The sequence below is a fragment of the Lynx rufus genome, unplaced genomic scaffold (genome assembly GCF_022079265.1).
Source record: "Lynx rufus isolate CCGP_SWC_20201006 ecotype Redwood Valley unplaced genomic scaffold, mLynRuf1.p SCAF_4, whole genome shotgun sequence".
In the NCBI taxonomy this organism is placed as follows: Eukaryota; Metazoa; Chordata; class Mammalia; order Carnivora; family Felidae; genus Lynx; species Lynx rufus.
The window spans coordinates 110292045-110306265 of NW_025814856.1; positions in this window are offsets into that span (position 1 = coordinate 110292045).

Below are 14221 nucleotides of genomic sequence, written 5' to 3' on the forward strand. Positions count from 1 at the left end.
AAACTGACCAGTTACTATCCAAACCATCACAGGTAGCCACAAATGTCTAACTCAAAAAAGACAAACAAAAAGCAAGGATACTCTTCCTTCATTTTCTACACAGATAGCCAACAATTCCCAGCCTTCTTAGTACAAAGACATCTTTTTAACACTAGAAAAGAAAAAAATAAAACAAAACAGAACTTTGACATGAGAATAATTGTACTTTTTAGATGTTAGTTGGTTCATAACAAATAATTACTTTGTGGCAAATAATTACTTTATCAACAAACATTTGATTTTGTATTTTACTTAGAGCAACAGCACCTCTTTATGTTAGAAAAAATAATCACGAACTGGTAGTGAGACGTTTTATCTATTTTGCTCACCGGCCGTTCTTGTTACCTGACTGTCAGGACCCCTTGTAATAGCTGCACAGCTTACCGGCTGGAACTGCTCACATAATACATGCATTTTATGGCGGGGTGACCCATTGAAGGCTAATGTCACTCCTGCTTTATAAATACACTGCTGTGGGCTCACTCCTGACATTCATTCTACTGAGGTTTCATACGAAGTGGACTCTGCCTGCAAATTTCCTGCATAAACCACCTCAAAACAGAACGCCAGGGCGCCTGGGTGGCTCAGTCAGTTAAGCCCCTGACTCTTGATTTCAGTTCAGGTCATGATCTTAGGGCCGTGATATCAAGCCCCTTATTGGGCTCTGTGCAGGGCATGGAACCTGCTTAACATTCTCTCTTCCTCTGCCACTGTTCATGCTCCCTCCCCCTCTCTCTCTAAAACAAAAGAAAACAAAAAAAATCACAATGCTAACCATAGAAAATGATGAGAATTTGGATACAAACACACACTCTATGAAACGGTGGCTGTATGTCCGTCCTCTTATCTTTAGCAAGGAATGAACTTGCAGGAAGTTTCAGTGTCCCTGTTCGTAAATGCTTCAGGAAAGCCAGCCCATCTCTTTTCTTGTAGCCCATCCCATGAATTTCAAGATTGAAGGTGCAACAAGAATATCTTTACAACAGAGAAAAAGAACCATTTTTCTGATCTGCAGTAATATTCCCAAGTGTAGTTCCTAGCAGGCAGTCTGAGCTGAGATTTCGTAGTCCTGGGGAACTGTGCTTTAGCCAGTGGGAAAGAAACAGAGCATTAGATGATGAGCAGTGCATAGTGACAGAAGACCATAGGCCCTGTCCCAGGCTTGAAAGCTCTTAGAGCTCACCCACTCTTAAACCCCTTGTTTCTAAAAGGAGAAAGCATTACCTTGAAATAGCTCAGGAATGCAGCCCTCCACCAGCTCTGGCCAAGGAAAGGCCCTGGTAAGACTTTGATGGAAATTCCCTCCCCACATCTCATTTCATTGCCCTGGGAACTACCTTGCACTTCTTTCTCTATTGATTCCTGTAAGTTTACACGGTAATCAGAGCCCCAAACTCACTCTTAGCCAGTGCCCTGCCAACATTATTGTCAGGAGCCTTACCTGGATTTCCCCACCCACTTGTCTGTGCGAGCCAGCTGGCCTCACTGCGGTCCAAACCTCCTAGTGAGCCAGCTCAGCTGAGCCTCTATTTATGCTCCCGAGCACAGCTCAATCCCACCCACTAATCCCGTAAGGACAGGTTGCAAACTCAGAAAGGAACTTTCCTTTTCCCCAGCAATTAGCTCAAGAGTCCCTTGTTTTTAAAAATAGCATCGCAAAGGGTATGCTTTTCAGTGTGCCTGTTTTTAACTGTTTGTGAAAGTCTATTGTTAAAGAGATTTGGAAAGTGGGCAGCGTGCCAAATCCAGGTAAGCTTTAAATGAAGACATTTGATTTGCCTGGAGGCTGATTTGTCTTTACATGATTGGATGGAGTGTGTGGTGTGTAGATTTTTTTTCTCCCCCTTGGGCAGATTGCCTTTTTTGAGTTGAGAACACCCAGGGGTGATTCACAATTCAAACTTCGGCAGTCATTGCACCTGCTACTCTCCATTGTGGGACACATTATTTTCTGCCATACACTTCCTCTTCCTGACGAACAAGATGTACATTCACCATGGCTATGAAAAAATTGCAAATCCAGCATGCATGCACAAAGTATTTCAAAGCTGAGGGAGTCATTGAAAGAAGATACCTAACACTATGAGTTTTTCTTAATTACATTGTCGTTGGAAATATGCAACAACTTCCCTCCGAAAAAGTTCAAAAGTGATCCACGCATACTCTCATTTAATGGCAAACTTCCCTGCTAGGCATGCAGAAGCCATTTACCTCAGTTTTCAGACCTGGAGCCTCATGTCTGCGACTTCTTTTTTCACTCAAGATTATGTAATTATTCACGAAAGATTTTAAGACTGAACTCAGATTTTATGTAAAACATTTCAATCCTGTGTTTTGTTCATGAAGCTATATGCAACCCTTAAAAGCTCAGAATGGATAAATCTTTAGCAACAGAAAATTAACTAATGGGATACAAGCCCTATGAAAGTAACTTTTTAAAATGAGTTAAGATCATAATGTTTCCAAACACCTTCATGTAGATATATTTTTTTTGATAAAACCAAAATTTCCATGGGAAAAATAGTGATTCCCAAAATGCTGAATTTTCTTTCACTTCTAAATGAGTTTACAGAGAGGGGGCACCTGGATGGCTTAGTCGGTTAAGTGTCTGACTTTGGCTCAGGTCATGATCTCGTGGTTCATGAGTTCGAGCCCCGCATCGGGTTCTGTGCTGACAGCTTGGAGCCTGGAGCCTGCTTCAGATTCTGTGTCTCCCTCTCTCTCTGCTCTTCTCCCACTCATGCACACACACACACACTCTCTCTCTCTCTCAAAAAATGAATAAACATTAAAAAAAAATTCGGGGCGCCTGGGTGGCTCAGTCGGTTAAGCGTCCGACTTCGGCTCAGGTCATCATCTCACAGTATGTGAGTTTAAGCCCCACATCAGGCTCTGTGCGGACAGCTCAGAGCCTAGAGCCTGCTTTGGATTCTGTGTCTCCCTCTCTCCCCATGCCCCTCCCCTGCTCATGCTCTGTCTCTGTCTCTCTCTCAAAATAAAATAAAAACATTAAAAAAAAACTAATAAATGAGTTTACAGAGATAATTTCTTTAGATATTCGAAGACAATTATTTGAGTTGAACTTTATTTAAAAAAAAATTTTAATGTTTACTTATTTTTGAGAGGGAGAGAGAGACAGAGCAGAGCATGAGCATGGAGGGGCAGAGAGAGGGGGAGACACAGAATCCGAAGCAGGCTCCAGGCTCTGAGCTGTTAGCACAGAGCCCGATGCGGGGCTTGAACTCACAGACTGTGAGCTCATGACCTGAGCCCAAGTTGGACCCTCAACTGACTGAGCCGCCCAGGTGCCCTGAGCTGAACTATAAAACTGGAAAGGCTTTTACATAAACCCTTAGTCTATTCAGCTCTTAGAGGATTCAACTCAGCCCCCGTATTGTGCAGATCAAATAGTAAAGATGTTTAAAAAATGAATGACTCTGAAGGTCCCACAACTAGTTTAGGGCATTGTCGGGATCAAAGCCCAGGTGTCATCCAGTGCATCACCTGCTCAGAGTGGACAGTGGGTAGCATTTGGGGTCGCAGGATTTCAGTCTGAATCCTGCATCCTGGTGCATGCTCCCTGGACAATCAGAGCTGGCATTTAACTCCTCTGAAACTTCGGTTCCCTTTTCTATAAAATGAGGGTACTATGATCGTAGATGACTGTTTTGAGTGCTAGATGAGATTTTAATGAATTAAGAAATGAGAAAGTACCTGGTGTATTAGTTTGCTAGATCTGCTGTAACAAATGACCACAGTCTGGGTGGCTGAGACAACAGAACTCATTGTCTCACAGTTCTGGAGATTGGAAGTCTGAGATCAAGGTATATCAGCAAATTGGGTTTCTTCTGAGGCCTCTCCTTGGCTTCTCGATGCCATCTTCTCCCATCTTCACCCAGCCTTCCCTCTGTACTTGTGTCCTAATTTTGTCTTATAAGGACACCAGTCATCTTTAACTTCATTACCTCTTTGAAGACCCTATCTCCAAATATGGGCATATTCTGTGGTACTGGTGGTTATGATTTCAACATGTGAATTTTGAGGGGATAATTCAGCCCATACACTTGGTGATTAAAAGTGTCTCTGGTTTGTTATAATTCATTGTAATAATATCATAACTATTTTGCTATACTCCTGTGCCTGCTGTTTTGTCAATAAATACCCAGTATTTGTCGTAGTGACTAAGATACAGCAGGAAGGAAGTAATTATTTGAACATATCTTACACACATCGTAATGACTGTGGTATCTTTGGCTCACATATCTGTCTTGGTGTGAAGCAATGAGGGTTTTGTAGATGGTACCAGTTTTTCTTATATGTTATTAAATGTCTTTACTTTTTTTTTTTTTTTTTTAATTTATCTTTGGGACAGAGAGAGACAGAGCATGAACGGGGGAGGGGCAGAGAGAGAGGGAGACACAGAATCGGAAACAGGCTCCAGGCTCCGAGCCATCAGCCCAGAGCCCGACGCGGGGCTCGAACTCACGGACCGCGAGATCGTGACCTGGCTGAAGTCGGACGCTTAACTGACTGCGCCACCCAGGCGCCCCAATGTCATTACTTTTAATAGCGATGTCCTGTAATCAGTCTTTCAGACTTGCCTGATACTGTAAAAATCTGTTGTTAATAAATAAACATTTTATTAATTTTCTATTTATTTTGAAAGGGAGCGCATGCACACGAGTGAGTGGGGGAGGGACAGAGAGAGAAACGGAGAGAGAGAATCCCAAGCAGGCTCCACGCTGGCAGTGCAGAGCCCAGTGCAGGGCTCACTCTTAACAACCAGGAGATCATTACCGAGACTGAAATCAAGAGTCTGTTGCTTATCCGACCGAGCCACCCAGGTGCCCCTGGAATTCATCCTTAAGAGGAAGTGTCCTGTAGTGGTAAAGAGGGCGGGTTGTAGATTCAGACTGGTTTGAGTTCAAATCTACCTTTATGATTATTACATTTTCTACTAACCCCTTCAAATTACTTCAACTTTCTGTACTTCAGTCATCTCATCTGTAAAGTGTGGATAGACAGCAAGACATGCTTTATATAATCCGTGTAAGATTATGTAAAATAACTGAAGAGAACTGCTTAGAATGGTAAGTAGCACATAGTACGTGTTAAAAAGTATTAGTTATTGTTACAGAAGGTATCACTTGCTTCTCTGTATTATAATCATTGAGGCCTTAGTCCATTAACTCCATTACATAATGTTGAGTGTGTGAACTCTGTGACAGAAGAATCTTTGATTCCTCTTTGATCATAGCCTATCATAGGACTTAAACTTTCAAACCATGTTGTTGGAAAAATGAATTTGTCATCGTAACAACCTCACCAGATATGATTCTTTTAAAAATAAAGAAAATAAATTCAGATGTGTGGCGGTAACTGATCCAATGACATGAAACTGATGAGTAGAGAGATGACTCAAAGCCCTCATAATTGCTGATAATGAATCCAATATTCCTTTCAGTCTACCAAGCTGCCTTCTGATGTTAGGAAGTAAAGAGAGGAAACTGTAATCAAATGTTAACCTTCCCAAATGGAATGATGATGAGCTTTATGTAGAGGAAGATGAAAATAGCTTCATGTCCTCAAGGACTTTGCCTCTGCTGAAGGCTTTTCAAAAATACTCATCTAACCAGCAAACCAGACTGCTGAATAAATAAGCTTTCTCTAAACTCTAGCTTAGAGAAATAGACACATAGCATTAGTGTTTTGACATATAGGATGAGTTGATTGCCATTGCAGTTTAATCTTGACATACGATGGGGGCTTTTGTGTACAAAATTAATTGTTTCCCATGACTTGGGGTTTAATTGCTATTCAGTTTATTAAAGGTAAAAATTTCAAGCCTAGCTTTTTCCTAAATCTACAGGTTTAAGACTCAATTTCAGTAAATTAAATTTACCAGATTAAATGTAACCTATGGACTTCAATACATTAAATTAAAAGATCATAAATTGGAACCCCCAGGTGGCTCAGTTGGTTAAGCGTCCGACTTTGATTCAGGTCATGATCTCACGGCTCGTGAGTTTGAGCCCCACATCGGGCTCTGTGCTGACAGCTCAGAGCCTGGAGCCTGCTTTGGACTCTGTGTCTCCCTCTCTGCCTACCCCTCCCCTGCTCATGCTCCATTTCTCTCTGTCTCAAAAATAAATAAACCTTAAAAAAAGTTTAAAAAAATCACAAATTGGTATTTTTATTCCAATAGATTAAATTCAATTAATAATTTATTTACAAACTTTGTTAATGAAATTCCCTCAAATGCTTTTAACTCGAGTTCACAAATTTAATACCTGCATAACTAATTCTTTTAAACTTTACTTGTTTTTATGTTTATTTGTTTATTGTGTGTGTGTGTGAGAGAATCCCAAGCAGATTCTGCGCTCTTGGTGCAGAGCCTGATGTAGGGCTTGATCCCATGAACCTGTGAGATCACAATATGAGCCAAAATCAAGAGTCAAACGCTCAACTGACTAAGTCACCCAGCACCCCAGTTCTCTTAGACTTTTGAAATGCCCCACAGGGCAGATTTGCAGATGTCATTAGCAAAACCTTTCTAAGCACTTTAGCAATTCTTGTAAATATTGTAAATAGAAATTACTGGATAGTAATTTGAGTACTATGAATCATTTAAATATTGCTCATGAACAGTAAATATCATTTTCAAATTAATATTCTAATTTTGGTTTATTTTTAATCAGTCACAGGCTAATATTCAGATTCTTTAAAATATTAGCTTTTCTTCTATCTTACCAACACTTAAATAACAAACACATAAAGGTATTCCAATGCTTTCAAAATGTATTCTTCCATTTCACATAGAAGTCTTGATACTATGAATCTGAGTGAGGAACTTCGTCAGTTTTATTCTTACTTCCATTCCTCCTAGGGGTTAGCAAAGAGAGAGCAGATTTACCTCTCACGTGGACAAATGTTTCTGGGACTCAAGTTTGGGACTATGATAGGCATCAAAGGCTGCAACATCGTCACTGACATGTCATATTGAGAGTTGTACAATTAGGTGTGTTTCTCAAGGGCAAGTGTAGAGCAGAAGCATCAGCACCAAGCCTTGGTCATATTCTTCCATTTAGAAGAGTGAGAAAAATGTGCTTGTAAAGCACACAAAAAAGCAGACAGAAAAGTACGAGGACATCCGAGACGTGCCATGCCCTGAATCCAAGTGTAGCAGGACCCCCAAGCCCTAGTCAACAACCAGCGTCAAATACAGCTGAGACAGTTCAGGTCTGGAGCAGGGTCCCTATGCATGGGCTTATAAGCATTCGAATGGTTTCCAGAGCTGTCTCTGGAAGAATACTCACACACGGATGATTTTACAGTTATTTCAGAGGGCTCATTTGTACACTGAAACTAATTTCAGGATCCTTTTGCAGGATCCGTACACCCCAGGTTAAAAACTCTTGCTCAAGCATTTGTGTATCTATTAGCCATCGTAAGGAGCCCACAGCTTTAGGATTTTGCATTTGTACTTGTTTTATAGCACAGTCTAACATTTCTTCCTGGCTATCAGAAATTTTATACCTGGTACTAAACTGGAAGGAACCCTAATCTCATAGGCATTAAAGTCTCTTGTTTGACCTGAATGAAGGTCCACATTTGGAAATCCTTTTGGATCATGGTAGAGGTGTGCCTTATTATAGGGCAGAAGAAATAAAAAGCAATTTAAAATGTATCCAGTGTGGGTAAGTGCTTTCCCTATGAACTCTAAAATCTTTTTGAAGATGAGTATTTATAAAGGAAACATTAACATCATCCTGTTAAATTGAATTGAAAATCAGGAGAATTTGAAGTGAATAACCTCATAAATACTTAGAACCTTCTGTTGAAGTGATATGCTAGTGACGAGTTTGGATAGGCTGGGATCAGGGGTAATTAAAAAAAAATACACTAGATGCTGTAACTACTTTAGCTATACATGAATGAAGGTTGCCTAATACATTAAGGAGACGTGTCCTTAGCAGTTGGAGTCTGACCCTAGAGTCAATATTGTTACATGACAAATACACTTCTGAGGGTGGGGACCTGAACAAGCAAAGATGCTGTCTGAAGCTGTCATTCCTCCTTATGCAAGTGACGTTTTTAAAAAGCCTAATCCTACCTTCTGAGATAGTTTTACTATATAGTTTCAGATCCATGAACTTTCTTCTGGTGATTTTTTACCTTTATTTCTTTGAAAGCTATTATACCATTATTTTCATATCCAAAGTGAATACATTGTCATACAGTCACGAGTAGAGTTTTCTATCTTATTATCTGGCCCTCTGTGCACTGACATGACAGGTGTTTTGTAAGGGACAGTGGTAAATGAATACAATATGCAATATGGAAACACAAAAACATTACATGTCAATATCAGCTTGATATATAAAACACATGGTATACTCTATCAAATAATACAACACTTCAAAATTAGTGAGGTCTTCTTTAACAAGCAAAAAGCTTATAAATTTTAATATTTTCACCTACAGCAGAAAACACTCTTTACTATTAAAACAAATGGGTTAAAAAAGAAAGTACTATTATACTTATACTTTTCTCACCTTACAGATAGTCGTAAGTAACTTTCTAAAACCTCATTTTTGTGTGTGCCTATAATTGAATATATTTCTTGGAAGATCAAAATAATCCTTCTGTGACTCCAAATTTCCCTTGAGTGTGCTTGTGTGTGTCTTTTATATACCAATTAATTCTGTTATATTGTTTCTCCAAATGGAATAATTGGTTTCAAAATCAGAGTTTGGATAATTGTGAGGTTTTCAAAAAAAAAACAAAACACTTCTATAATGTTGACTTAAAGAAATATGATCACTAATGGCTTTCACAAATTGATCTTTTTGGGACACTTTGCACTATCCAATTTTTATGTTTTATCCTTAAAGTTAAGCACCAATGAAACAGTAACACGCACTCGTGTTCTCAGTATTCTATTTGCCTGTGTTTTCTGTGTGACTCATTCTGTAATAACTTTATTCTCAAAGTCCTCAGCAATCAGTCAGCCCTGAAAGCAAACAGGGAAGAAACTCGTCACATTTACTTTCTTCCTGATTTCTTTAAGACCTCGTCATCATTTCAAGACTAAGTTTTGTGGTGTTCACCACATTGCATTTTTCTCATTTTTTTTCCAATGTAAATATCACATTTGTTCATTATTTATAGCTTTTTCGACTCTCCACAGTAGGGCAAAGTGGGTTCTAATTCAGTCAATATTTAGGATTTAAATTTATTTATTTAGTGTTTATTTATTTTTGAGACAGAGAGAAATAGAGCATGAGTGGGAGAGGGGCAGAGAGAGAGGGAGACACAGAATCCGAAGCAGGCTCCAGGCTCTGAGCTGTCAGCACAGAGCCCGACGCAGGGCTCGAACTCACGAACTGTGAGATCATGACCTGAGCCGAAGTTGGACGCTCAACCGACTGAGCCACCCCAGCACCACATAGAGAGGGAGACTCTTAAGCAGGCTCCACACTCAGCACAGAGCCCAATGCAGGGCTCAATCCCAAGACCCTAGGATCATGGTTTGAGCTGACATGGAGAGTCAGACGTTCAACCAACCGAGCCACCCAGGTAACCTGAAAGGCAGCTATTCTATAAGGAGGTTTTCATTTGGAATCATTCAGGTCATTTTGTTTAAAATACTAGAATTAGTACAAGGATTTTTTTTTTCAAGCACCAAATTATGTATAGGACATTTTTTTAAAAAAAAAATTCGAACAAATACATGGACATCTTTTGTACAACTTAAAGATTATTCTTATCTGATTCATTTCACTAGCCCTACTCATCAGACTCATTTTATACCACTCTTAAATGAAAATCTTCACTTCCTCAAAGTAATTGCAAAAGACTTTTATGTGACATGTCCAAAATTTGTGTCATGTACAGCTCAGATCAGTTTAGAAAACAGGGATTAATGGCTTTCTGAAGATGGACAAAGGAAATAATGCAAAAAAAATCTGTGCAAATGATTGAAATTTCTGAAATAATACATTTTAGTGTATGTCTTAAATTGTTATTGATAGCTATCACTATGATCTCTGAAGTTTTATTAAGGTGGTAACACAAACACAGTTTTCTCAAAATGTAATTGACTACTGATCCTATGTTGAATATTCTTTTGATTCTTTTTTTTTTAATATTTATTTATTTATTTTGAGAGAGAGAGAGAGCATGCCTGTGCAAGAGCAGAGTGGGGGGCAGAGAGAGAGAGAGGGAGAGAGAGAATCCCAAGCAGGCTCCATGCCTTTAGTGCAGAGCCATACACGAGGCTCAGACATGGGGCTCAATCTCACGAACCGTGAGGTCATGACATGACCTGCCGAAATCTAGAGCTGGTTGCTTAAGCCACTGAGCCACCCAGGTGCCTCTCTTGACTCTTGGTAGTAAATTGGGTGCCCTGGTTAGACCATTTTCCCCTTGCAGTCCCATTTGTCAATGTTTATCATAAGCTTTTCCTGCATAATTTTGCCTGTTAGAGTCATTTAAATAGTTGAGTCCTACTGCACTATGGAAAAATGGATAAAAGGACTTCAAATGATAGCTTTGGGATTACTAAACTAACACATGAATTTTAATGAAGAATTTTTTTCTGCAAAATTACTCTCATAAGTAAAAATAAAATTTTTTATTTCTATTGGTTTTGGGTGTTACTTTTGTAACCATTCCAAACAGTATACATTACTGAATTTTGGCAAAACTGCCTGCCTTTGTTGACTGACTACATGTTCTGAGCTAGATTAAACCAGAGATCTAATATGAAGTAACAGAATATTTATTCTGGCATGTGATCCAAGAAAGGCTAAACTTAAAAAATGAATCCCCAAAGCATATCATGCTGGAAACAATAATACATCCTAGGAAACACTTCAGGTTTCAGTGGAACTGCAGATTGAACTAGCTCATGATGTTTTTAAAATGACAGCGTTCACAGGTAGCTTTGCATACCGTTCTGAGTTTCGGATTCTGTGGCCATTTTCCCTTTTGCAAGGCACTCTGGAAGAACGTTTCAAGTTAGGTAATAATGCAACACTGATGTATGATGCTCAGAAGAAGGACACTACCAATGCAAAAGTGGTGCCCAGGGCACCACTTTATGCTAGCCTATTGCCAGGTGCTGGGTGAGTATAAAGAGTTTCATATTTTATTTCCAACCACAAGTCAGCATCGAATATATGGCTACAAAAATGCATTGTTTAGTCTGTCTTGTTATCTGAAGTCCAAGAAGAAAAGTAATTCCAGAGTCATACCTGAATGATTAATGCAGAAGAAGAAGAAAAAAAGACAGTGCTTTTTCCACCTAACAGCAAGAGCCAGAAGACCCTGGGCCCTCTTTATACCCTCAGTGTGTCTCCGCAGCTACACGTGCTGCTCTCAAAGCTCCTCTTCCAAGGTTGCCTGTATATTCACTAGGCAGAACACTACGTTACAAGAAGTTGTGCAAACCAGAATGGAGTCATTCCTCTGTTAGTATAATGGCACTGGGGCTCTGAAGAGAATTATCGTGTGTTCTCATTGCTAGAATTGGGGCAGAGTGCCGTCCTTTGACATTTTGGAACAGTGTCCTTTTATAGAATTCAAATGAACTCACTTCGCGTTTTCCTGGAGAGCACCCGGATGACGTTCCACTTACACTACCCCAGTTCATGGATATGGTATGCTCTGATTATTTTTAAACGATGTTTTCTGTCATTTCTAGAAGTTTAATTGGGTTCTTTATCAACCCACCTGTTTATATCGCATTATACCATTATTGTTTCTTTCCTTTAAACATTTCTTTAGTAATTTTAAACCTACTTATTTGAATTGGCAGTGCTAACCAAACCTCTTCTTTGTTAATTGCTCGTTAACTCTTCCTTGGGGAACCAGTTTTTGCAGAGGTTTGTACTCTTTGCTTGTGAACGCCTTCTTCCACTGGGGTTATTTTTCTGCGGGAGTCCAGTTGCTGGGTTGTAGATACGTTTCTATAGAGAAGTTTCGAATTTGTGTGTGGCAGGTGCCTGAGTAGTATCTTTGATGAGGACAGTTTTTATATTCTCCTCTAGAAGATTCCAACACAATGGGGATAGGGTAAACTTCATTTCCATACCCACACATATGACAAGCATAGAACTTGGCTTTTTCAGAAGACCATGTTTGCTTTATTTTGACTTTCTTTACTAGGTCTCTGGAAAGACACGTTGTTTTCCTGTGTTTCTTGGCCACAGGGTGGATTTTCAAGCCCCTTTTCCCCTGTTCTCTAGTTTCAGCAGAGATCGTAGTTTTAGCTCTCTATCTTGGACCAAAATCACTTTTCCTGAACCATTTGGCACTGTCTGGAACGGTCAGTTGGCGATAAGTAGGGTATAAAAGCAACCCAGTCCCCTACAATATCCAGGTCTGAGTTGATCTGTGTTCATGCAAGTGATTACTTTTTACTCTGTATTTGCTCAGCGGAAAAGAGGATCCAGTGGCACAGCATAGAGTGTTGCCTAAGAAGTGATTATTGCCATGGCGATGAGGGAGTGTCTTTATTTAAGGTTGTGGTGGAGCCAGCCCTAGGCTTTACTTATTGATTGGTGAGAGGAGACTAAGGAAGGGAAGTAGGTGAGGAGGGGAGCTGGCCACAAGCCTGGGATGAGCCAGGTGGTAACTACAAATGTAGTGCATAGCAGATGGGTACCCAGTGACAGGCCTGATTCAGGCTGGGTAGAATGACAATACTATCTAATTCTTTCTGTAAGGGTAGAAGATGGCCTCTATTTACTGCTTTTATATATTTATTCTCAAAATAGGAAGTGATAACATTCAGGATATGTGTGCCCTAGTGTAAACATCTAAGAAAGTAAGCTAATGGGATAGAGGATGAGTTAGAATATTTCCTAGGATGTGTGTCTTTATTACAAGAACACACAGTGTTTAATACTAACCATGCTCTTTTTTTAAAAAAATTTTTAAAAAATGTTTTATTTATTTTTGAGATAGAAAGAGACAGAGCATGAGCAGGGGAGGGGCAGAGAGAAAGGGAGACACAGAATCTGAAGCAGGCTCCACGCTCTGAGCTGTCAGCACAGAGCCCGACGCGGGGCTCGAACTCACGGACTGTGAGATCATGACCTGAGCTGAAGTCGGATGCTTAACCGACTGAGCCACCCAGGCGCCCCATACCATGCTCTTAATTTAGCTAATATTCTATCCAGGGGTGTTTGTGTGTACATGTGAGTATACATATATGTATACATATACATACATGTTTATATGTGTGTGTATATATGTATATATCATCTATATTTATATCTACATCTATATCTATACCAGGTGCCTAAGTATTTTGGTGGTAATGAACCATTATAAAAGTGAAGGATACTTAATTCAGTCGAAAAATAATTGTTATGTGCTACCTGTTCCAGGTACTTTTATAAGCATAGGGGATTCAGTAGTGATGAAAACAGCAAAATTCTTGCCCTCATTAAATTTACATTCTTGTGAAGAAAGGCAGGTGATAAATAAAGTAAGTTAGCCAAACCTAGAGTGTGTTAGATGGAGGTAAGTGGGGTAGGGGAAAATAAAGTGAGCGAAGGGACATGGAGAGCTGGTGGTGGATGCCTGTAATTTTAAATCAGGCGTTTCGGGAAGACCTCACAGAGTAAAAGGTTAAGGGTGCCAGCCAGGCAAAGGCAAGAGCAAGGGCAAGTGTGTGGAGGAAGGAGTGTCTGTGGAGGTGGAGCTGAGTGCTCTAGGAGGGGAGAGTAGGAGACAAAGGCAGAGCTCCACTGAAGGACTGTGGAAATTTCCGGGTGCGGCAGAAGGCACCTCGTCCAGTCTCCGTGAAACTAAGAACACTGGGCCAAAGTGCTGGGATGTTTGTGTGAGCAAATTCTTTGGATTAAAGGGTGGAGCAGAATTCTGGGTGGTGTTAGAGGGGGTGCACTTGGTTCCTAGGGTTGGCCTTGGCAATGACAGAGCCCATGAAACTTCCTGCGGAAAGCCACCTCAATTCCTACTTCGACAGTTTCAGCCTGTGTTGCATCCCTGAAGCATTGCTTCAGAATCCTTGCTCTGCGGTGATCAGTCATCTGACAAGACTGTCGATGCCTAGGTCCTGGATGATACCTGGTTGTCACCCACTTTGCCTCTATAGGATGCTTGAGGATGAACTTCCTTTAAGACTCAAAGAGAATTCAATTTGATTCCT